The sequence below is a fragment of the Salvelinus sp. IW2-2015 genome, unplaced genomic scaffold (genome assembly GCF_002910315.2).
Source record: "Salvelinus sp. IW2-2015 unplaced genomic scaffold, ASM291031v2 Un_scaffold7101, whole genome shotgun sequence".
Classification (NCBI taxonomy): domain Eukaryota; kingdom Metazoa; phylum Chordata; class Actinopteri; order Salmoniformes; family Salmonidae; genus Salvelinus; species Salvelinus sp. IW2-2015.
The window spans coordinates 6,050-16,077 of NW_019948361.1; the positions used below are offsets into that span (position 1 = coordinate 6,050).

At 42.6% G+C, this 10,028-nt stretch overlaps 1 long non-coding RNA gene across 1 annotated transcript; it reads right to left on the bottom strand.

Moving 5' to 3' along the window:
* Nucleotides 1-8,810: 8,810 nt before the first annotated feature.
* LOC139027059 (uncharacterized) lies at nucleotides 8,811-9,132 on the bottom strand. Its single transcript, XR_011479091.1, has 3 exons — nucleotides 9,094-9,132; nucleotides 8,948-9,001; nucleotides 8,811-8,844 (listed from the first exon to the last, which is right to left on the bottom strand). It is a non-coding gene; the product is annotated as an uncharacterized lncRNA (long non-coding RNA).
* Between the last annotated feature and the right edge of the window lie 896 nt (nucleotides 9,133-10,028).

The following is a 10,028-nucleotide window of genomic DNA, read 5'->3' on the forward strand; positions in this document are numbered from 1 at the left end:
ACAGGTGAATGGTAGGCTACTACTGGTGAACGTAGCTCACTGTGAACGTAGACTACTACTGGTGAATGTAGGCTACTACTGGGAATGTAGACTACTAGTATGAGCTACTCGTGAATGTAGGCTACTACTGGTGAATGTAGGCTACTACTGGTGAATGTAAGGCTACTCTGGTGAATGTAGCTACACTGGTGAATGTAGGCTATCTGGTATACTGGTGAATGCTACTGGTATGTAGCTACACTGGTGAATGTAGGCTACTACTGGTGAATGTAGGCTACTACTGGTGAATGTAGACTACTACTGATGAATGTAGGCTACTACTGGTGAATGTAGACTACTACTGATGAATGTGGCTACTACTGTAGCTACTGGTGAATGTAGACTACTACTGATGAAGTGTAGGCTACTACTGGTGAATGTAGACTACTACTGATGAATGTAGGCTACTACTGGTACTACTGGTGAATGTGAACTACTACTGGTGAATGTAGGCTACTGGTGAATGTAGACTACTACTGATGAATGTAGGCTACTATGGTAAATGTAGGCTACTACTGGTGAATGTAGACTACTACTGATGAATGTAGGCTACTACTGGTGAATGTAGACTACTACTGATGAATGTAGGCTACTACTGGTACTACTGGTGAATGTGAGCTACTACTGATGAATGTAGGCTACTACTGGTGAATGTAGACTACTACTGATGAATGTAAGGCTACTACTGGTACTACTGGTGAATGTAGACTATCTGGTGAATGTAGGCTACTACTGGTGAATGTAGACTACTACTGATGAATGTAGGCTACTACTGGTAATGTAGACTACTACTGGTAACTACTGTGGAATGTAGGCTACTACTGGTAAATGTAGGCTACTACTGGTGAATGTAGACTACTACTGGTGAATGTAGGCTACTTCTGGTACTACGTGATGTAGCTACACTGGAATGTAGGCACTACTGTGAGTAGACTACTACTGGTAAATGTAGGCTACTACTGGTGAATGTAGACTACTACTAGGTGAATGTAGGCTACTTCTGGTACTACTGGTGAATGTAGACTACTACTGATGAATGTAGGCTACTACTGGTGAATGTAGACTACTACTGATGAATGTGGCTACTTCTGGTCTACTGGTGAATGTAGGCTACTACTGTGATGTAGACTACTACTGGTGAATGTAAGGCTACTACTGGTGAATGTAGGCTACTACTGTGTAATGTAGTACTACTGGTGAATGTAGATCTACTACTGGTGAATGTAGGCTACTACTGGTGAATGTAGACTACTACGGTGAATGTAGGCTACTAACTGGTGAATGTAGGCTACTACTATGAAGTAGGCTACTACTGGTGAATGTAGGCTACTACTGATGAATGTAGGCTTACTGATGAATCGTAGGCTACTATGTGAATGTAGGCTACTACTGTTGAATGTAGACTACTACTGGTGAATGTAGGCTACTACTGGTGAATGTAGGCTACTACTGGTGAACGTAGACTACTACTGGTGAACGTAGACTACTACTGGGTGAATGTAGGCTACTACTGGGGAATGTAGACTACTACTGGTGAATGTAGGCTACTACTGGTGAATGTAGCTACTACTGTGAATGTGGCTACTACTGGTGAATGTAGGCTACTTTCTGGTGAATGTAGACTACTACTGGTGAATGTAGGCTACTACTGTAACTACTGGTGAATGTAGCTACTACTGGTGAATGTAGGCTACTACTGGTGAATGTAGGCTCTACTGGTGATGTAGGCTACTACTGGTGAATGTAGACTACTACTGATGAATGTAGGCTACTACTGGTGAATGTAGACATACTGATGAATGTAGGTACTACTGGTACTACTGTGAATGTAGCTACTACTGATGAATGTAGGCTACTACTGGTGAATGTAGACTTACTGATGAATGTAGGCTACTACTGATACTGTGATGTAGACTACTACTGGTGAATGTAGGCTACTACTGGTGAATGTAGACTACTACTGATGAATGTAGGCTACTACTGGTAAATGTAGGCTACTACTGGTGAATGTAGACTACTACTGGTGAATGTAGGCTACTTCTGTACTACTGGTGAATGTAGGCTACTACTGGTAAATGTAGGCTACTCTACTGGTGAATGTAGACTACTACTGATGAATGTAGGCTACTACTGATGAATGTAGCTAATACTGTTACTGATGAATATAAGTAATGGGTATTCTGGAGGGAGACATGCCTTGTGCATCTGAGCCACTCCCCTTCTTCCTGGACCATGGCATCCCCGCGGCCTCTCATGTCCATACTGCATCTAATGGATTAGTCCACTGGACCATGGCATCCCCGCGGCCTCTTCAATGGATTGTCCACTGGACCATGGCATCCCCGCGGCCTCTTCAATGGATTAGTCCACTGGACCATGGCATCCCCGCGGCCTCTTCAATGGATTAGTCCACTGGACCATGGCATCCCCGCGGCTCTTCAATGGATTAGTCCACGGACCATGGCGAATCAGACAGCTGCAATGGATTAGTCACTGAGACAGGCGGAAATCAGACAGCTGTCAATGGATTAGTCCACTGAGACAGGCGGAAATCAGACAGCTGTCAATGGATTAGTCCACTGAGACAGGCGGAAATCAGACAGCTGTCAATGATTAGTCCACTGAGACAGGCGGAAATCAGACAGCTGTCAATGGATTAGTCCACTGAGACAGGCGAAATCAGACAGCTGTCATGTGACATGATTTTTCTTTTTTGTATACACTGAACAGAAATATTAAACAACATGTAAAGTGTTGGTCCCATGTTTCATGAGCTGAAATATAAACATCTCAGAATTGTTCCATATGAACAAAAAGCTTATTTGTCTCAAATGTGTTTACCTCTCTGTTAGTGAGCATTCTTCTTTGCCAAGATAATCCATCCACCGACAGGGGTGGCATATCTCCCAGTGTCTGGTAGAAAGCGACAGACAGGTTTCCCTCTTTTTTTATCCTGAAAACTCCCCAGTCCTTGCGATTACAAGCATGCCATAACATGATGCAGCCAACATGTGCTTGAAGATATGGAGAGTTGTCTCAGTAATGTGTTGTGCTGGACTTTCCCCAAACATAACACTTTGTATTCAGGACAAAAAGTGATTGCTTTGCCACATCTTTTGCAGAATTACTTTAGTTCCTTGTTGCAAACAGGATGCATGTTTTGGAATAATTGTATTTGTACAGGCTTCCTGCTTTTCACTCTGTCATTTAGGTTAGTATTGTGGAGTAACTACAATGGTGTTGATCCATCCTCAAAGGATCATCCTCATTTTTGTTTTAAAGCAGACATTGAATATCCCTTTCGCATGGTGATGTTATTAATTACTTTGGATGGTGTATCAATAACACCAGTCACTACAAAAGATACAGGCGTCCTTCCTAACTCATTGCCGGAGAGGAAGGAAACCGTCAGGGTTCACCATGAGGCCAATGGTGACTTTAAACAGTTACAGAGTTTAATAGCTGTGATAGGAGACACTTCTCAGTTACAGAGTTTAATAGCTGTGATAGGAGAACACTTCTCCTATCACAGCTATTAAACTCTGTAACTGTTTAAAGTCACCATTGCCTCATGGTGAAATCCTGAGCGGTTTCCTTCCTCTCCGGCAACTGAGTTAGGAAGGACGCCTGTATCTTTGTAGTGACTGGTGTATTGATACACCATCCAAAGTGTAATTAATAACATCACCATGCTGAAAGGGATATTCAATGTCTGCTTTAAACAAAAATGTACCATCTACCAATAGGTGCCCTTTTTACGAGCATTGAAAAACCTCCCTGGTCTTTGTGATTGAATGTGTGTTTGAAATTCACTGCTCGACTGAGGGACCTTAGTGAGGGACTTGTATGTGTGGGTACAGCACAGGAGATTGGTGTCACCTTTAATTGGGAGGAATAATATCAAATACATGGTTTTCAGTAAACAATGTATGCTCAAGCATGAACACCCTTGTCGACAAAGAGCTGATTGAATACTGCGTCTAGTGTATCTACGGCTGCTGTGCATATTTCCCAACAGTGACACCACACTACAGAACGCTGTGTCTCTCAAGCCCTGTTTATTGGTTGTTATCCTCTGTAGGACCAGCCAGGTGTCAGCAGACATCTCCCTTCAGGTGTGACCGTGGCTATGACTGGGCGCCCTGGAGGACGAGAGGAAGAGAGTGATGATACAGATAGATACATACACCTTAGCCAAATACATTTAAACTCAGTTTTTCACAATTCCTGACATTTAATACCAGTAAAAATTCCCTGTCTTAGGTCAGCTGGTTCACCACTTTATTTTAAGAAATGTGAAATGCAGAATAATAGTAGAGAGAATTATTTATTTCAGCTTTCATCACATTCCAGCGGGTGAAAGTTGACATACACTCAATTAGTATTGGTAGCATTGCCTTTAATTGTTTACTTGGGTCAAAACGTTTCGGGTAGCTTCCACAAGCTTCCACAATAAGTTGGTGAATTTTGGCCATTCTCCTGACAGAGCTGGTGTAATGAGTCAGGTTTGTAGGCCTCCTTTCCCACATGCTTTTCAGTTCTGGCACAAAACTTCTATGGGATTGAAGTCGGCTTTGTGATGGCACTCCAATACCCTGACTTTGTTTTCGTTAAGCCATTTTGCCACAACTTTGGAAGTATGCTTGGAGTCATTGTCCATTTGAAAGACCCATTTGCGACCAAGCTTTAACTTCCTGACTTATGGTCTTGAGATGTTGCTTCAATATATCCACTAATTCTCCTTCCTCATGATGCCATCTATTTTGTGAAGTGCACCAGTCCTCCTGCAGCAAAGCACCCACAACATGATACTGCCACCCCGTGCTTCACGGTTGGGATGTGTTCTTCGGCATGCAAGCCTCCCCTTTTTCCTCCAAATAACGACGGTCTTAGGACGATGGTCTATTTTTGTTTCATCAGACCAAGGACATTTCTCCAAAAGTATGATCTTTGTCCCCATGTTGCAAACGTAGTCTGGCTTTTTTATGGTGGGTTTTGGAGCAGTGCTTTTCCTTGCTGAGTGGCCTTTCAGGTTATGTCGATGTAGGACTCGTTTTACTGTGGATATAGATAATATTGTACCTGTTTCCTCCAGCATCTTCAACAGGTCCTTTGCTGTTGTTCTGGGATTGATTTGCACTTTTTCCACCAAAGTACGTTCATCTGTAGGAGACAGAACGCGTCTCCTTCCTGAGTGGTATGACGGCTGCGTGGTCCCATGGTGTTTTATACTTGCGTACTATTGTTTGATGAACGTGGTACCTTCAGGCGTTTGGAAATTGCTCCAAGGATGAACCAGACTTGTGGAGGGCTCCAATTTATTTTCCGAGGTTTGGCTGATTTCTTTTGATTTTCCCAAGATGTCAAGCAAGAAGGCACTGAGTTTAAAGGTAGGCCTTGAAATAATCCACAGGTACACCTCCAATTGACTCAAATGACGTCACTTAGCCTATCAGAAGCTTCTAAAGCCATGACACCATTTTCTGGAATTTTCCAAGCTGTTTAAAGGCACAGTCAACTTAGTGTATGTAAACTTCTGACCCACTGGAATTGTGATACAGTGAATTATAAGTGAAATAATCTGTCTGTAAACAATTGTTGGAAAAATTACTTGTGTCATGCACACAGGAGATGTCCTAACCGACTTGCCAAAACTATAGTTTGTTAACAAGAAATTTGTGGAGTGGTTGAAAAACGAGTTAATGACTCCAACCTACTAGGCACAGTCAACTAAGTGTATGTAAACTTCTGACTTCAACTGTATATCTCACTAGGTCTGTTTTTTTTATAGTCTCCAAATATCCACTATTTCTAATGTGTCCATAATATTTTAGATTTCCTTAAGGGCACGGTGATGATAGTTTGTAGAGTGATTACCTTTACGGTCTATTTAGGTACTTAACACTGTGTTATAGTCTCCTACCATAATGATTTGTTGCCTGTAAGTTCAATAAATTGGTATAAATGTTTTAGAAGAAGTATGGCTCATCCTGATTTGGACCATATAGATTCATGAGCCAAATCTCTTATTCGTCCACTTTCATATTAAAAAGGATCCACCTTCCTTGTGAATCATTCCTGACTATTTGCACATTCAGACCAACATTTTTGTTAATTAATATCATCACACCCTTTGACAGAAAATTATTTCACCACCCCATTCCTTTTCCCACGTAACTTCATCTAAGGATGTAGAGTGAGTGTCCTGTAAACAGTATATGTTATATTCCTTTTCTTTTAGCCATGTAAAGACTGATCTTTTTTTAATCTGCTAAAAGTTACAATTATAACTGGCTATACTTATTTCACCCCTTACCATAACTAGATACTGTTCTCAGTCTAAATGGACCATAATTAGTGCCTGTAAAGTTACTGCCATCAGAGGTATTATGACGGTCAAAACTAGAGCTTTCTAATGTCTGATATTTAGAATTCAAGAAATAGGTTCTAGCAATATTTGTTTTATTCCCTTGTCTGTTTGCCTGTGAACCAATGCCACAGATGTTAGGAAATTGAGACAAGATATTATGTGTCTAGTAAATCTGAGTAGGTTGATGTGTATGATATTGGATGTGATTTAGTGAGAGTGTGTCTGTATAAGAGTAAGACAATAATGTGTGATGTTCAAATAAATAATAACTCTGCCAATTTGCATGTTTGAGTGTCTATGTGTGTAACATGTAGTGCGTATAGCCTTAATGTTCATGATGATAATTGTAATCCATATACAGTGGGGTTACCATGGTGTTACAGTAGGGTTACCTTGGTGTTACAGTAGGGTTACAGTAGGGTTACCATGGTGTTACAGTAGGGTTACAGTAGGGTTACCATGGTGTTACAGTAGGGTTACACACACCACCACACACACACAGCACACACACACACACACTAATTTATTTCATGTTTGTGTTTTCATCTACAATAATTCAGTCAAAAAAAAAAAAAAAAAACGGTTAGAATCTGAGAACCAAGAAGCTAAGCATCACCCAGCCCTACTGACACAGAGAATGCTTTGTGCAAGCGTGCACCACAACTCTCTCAGCAGAATGGCTTTGTCAAGTGACCACAACTCTCTCAGAGAATGGCTTTTCAAGGTGGACCACAAACTCTCTCAGAGAATGGCTTGTCAAAGTGACCACAACTCTCTCAGAGAATGGCCTTGTCAAGGTGACCACAACTCTCTCAGAGAATGCTTTTCAAGGTGACCAGCAACTCTCCAGAGAATGCTTTGTTCAAGTGACCACAACCTCTCAGAGAATGGCTTTTTCAATGGGACCACAACCTGTTCAGAGAGATGGCTTTGTCAAGGTGACCACAACTCTCTCAGAGAATCGGCGTTGTCAAGGTGACCACGACCTTTGTCAAGTGACCACAACCTCTCAGAGAATTGCCCTTGTCAAGGGATTGACCACAACTCTCTCAGAGAGTGCATTTGAAATCTATCCAAGCCAGCACACCTGATTCAACTTTTCAAACTAACCATCAAACTTTGATAAACAAATCAGTTGCTGCTAGAGTTCAGTCTTATAGCAATCTAATATATGTTTTGTAATTTTGCGCATACATTACGTCTTATCCTTATGTGTCATGGACTAGTTTTGCGCCATCGCTAACATTCTGTGTCTCGTCTCTTCCTGTCAGACCTGGAGCGTTTCGGTGCCGCAGGAAAGGGCGGGAGCTTCGTAAGAAGAGCTGCTCCATAAGCGTTGACGAGCGTGTGTGGACCCCTATTCAGAAGAAGGAACGTTGAGGACAGTGTCCCACTGCTGCTATGACGAGGCAGAAGGATTCGCCAGCATGTTCCTGCACTGACATACACTACTGTAACTCAAAGTACAATACACTAATATACTAACCGTAACCCAAGGTAACCCTACTGTAAAACACCATTGGAACCCTACTGTAACACAAGTAACCCTACTGTAACCAACCATGTAACCCCTACTTAACACCAAGGTAACCCCTACTGTAACAACCAAGTAACCCTACTGAACACCATGCTAACCCCTCTGTAACACCAAGTAACCCCTACTGAACACCAAGGTAAACCCTACTGTAACACCAAGTAAACCCTAACTTGTAACACCAAGGAACCTACTGTAACCCAAGGTACACCCTACTGTAACACATTACACCCTACGTAACACCATGGTAACCCTACTGTAACACCATGTAACCCTACTGTACACGACCATGTAACCCTCTACTGAACACGCATGTAACCCTACTGTAACACCATGGAACCCCGACTTTTAACACCAGGTAACCCTACTGTAACACCATGGTAAACCCCTACGTAACACCAAGGTAACCCCTACTGAACCCCAAGGTTAACCCTACTGTAAACACCATGGTAACCCTACTGTAACCCTACTGTAACACCCATGGTAACCCCTACTTGTAACACCAGGAACCCTACTGTAAACACCATGTAACCCCTACTGAACACCAAGGGTAACCCCTACTGTAACCCCAGGTAACCCTACTGTAACACCATGTAAACCCCACTGTAACCCTACTGTAACACACATGGAACCCCTACTGTAACACCATTGGTAAAACCCTACTGTAACCCTACTGAACACCAGGTAAGCCCCTACTGTAACACCATGGTTAACCCTACGTAACACCATGGTAACCCTACTGTAACACCATGGTAACCCCTACTGTAACCCCATGTAACCCTACTGTAACCACCATGGTACCCTACTGTAACACCATGTAACCCTACTGTAACACCATGTAACCCTACTGTAACCCTTACTGTAACACCCAATGTAACCCTACTGTAACCCCAAGGTAACCCTACTGTAACACCAAGTAACCCACGTGTAACACCTGGTAACCCTACGTACACCATGGTAACCCTACTGTAACACCATGGTAGACCCTACTGTACACCAAGAACCAACTGTAACACCAAGGTAACCCTACTGTAACCCTACTTAAACACCAAGGATCCCTACTGTAACACCAAGTAACCCTACTGTAACCCCAATCGTAACCCTACTTAACACAAGGAAACCCTACTAACCCTACTTAACACCAAGTAACCCTACTGTAACACCATGGTAACCCTACTGTAACACCATGTAACCTACTGTAACCCTACATAACACCATGGTAACCCTACTGTAACACCAGGTAACCTACTGTAACCCCACATGCGTAACCCTACTGTAAACACCATGCGTACCCTCTGTAACACCAAGGAACCCTACTGTAACACCAACTAACCCTACGTAACACCATGTAACCCCACTTAACCACCATGTAACCCTACTGTAACACCATGTAACCCCTACTGTAACACCATTGGTACCAACTACTGTAACACATAAACCCTACTGTAACACCATGTAACCCTACTTAAACACAAGTAACCCCTACGTAAACACCAAGTAACCCTACTGTAACACCATGTAACCCCTACTGTTAAACACCATGTAACCTCCTTGTACACCAAAGTAACCCTACTGTAACTACAAGGAACCCTACTGTCAAACACCATGGTAACCCCCACTGTAACACCAGTAACCCTACTGAACATGAACTACAACCATGTAAACCCTACGTAACACCATGGTAAACCCTACTGTAAACACCATGCCTAAGCTACCGTACCTCACGTCAGCAACACCAAACGCTAACCCTACTGTAAACACCAGAACCCTACTGTGTAACACATGTTAAACCCCTACATAACGACCATGTACTATTACACCATGTAAACTAACGTCAAGTAACCCTACTGCTAACTACCATGTAGACCCTACTGTAAACCCCAAGGTAACCCTACCGTAACAACCATGAATCCCTCACCAATGTACCCTACTGTAACACCAGGTAACCCTTAGTGTAACACCATGTAACCCTTACGAACCCTACCTGTAACACCCAAGGTAACCCTACTGTAACACCATGGTAACCCTACGGTACCCTACTGGTAACACCATAGAACCCTACTGTAACCCTACTGTAACACCAAG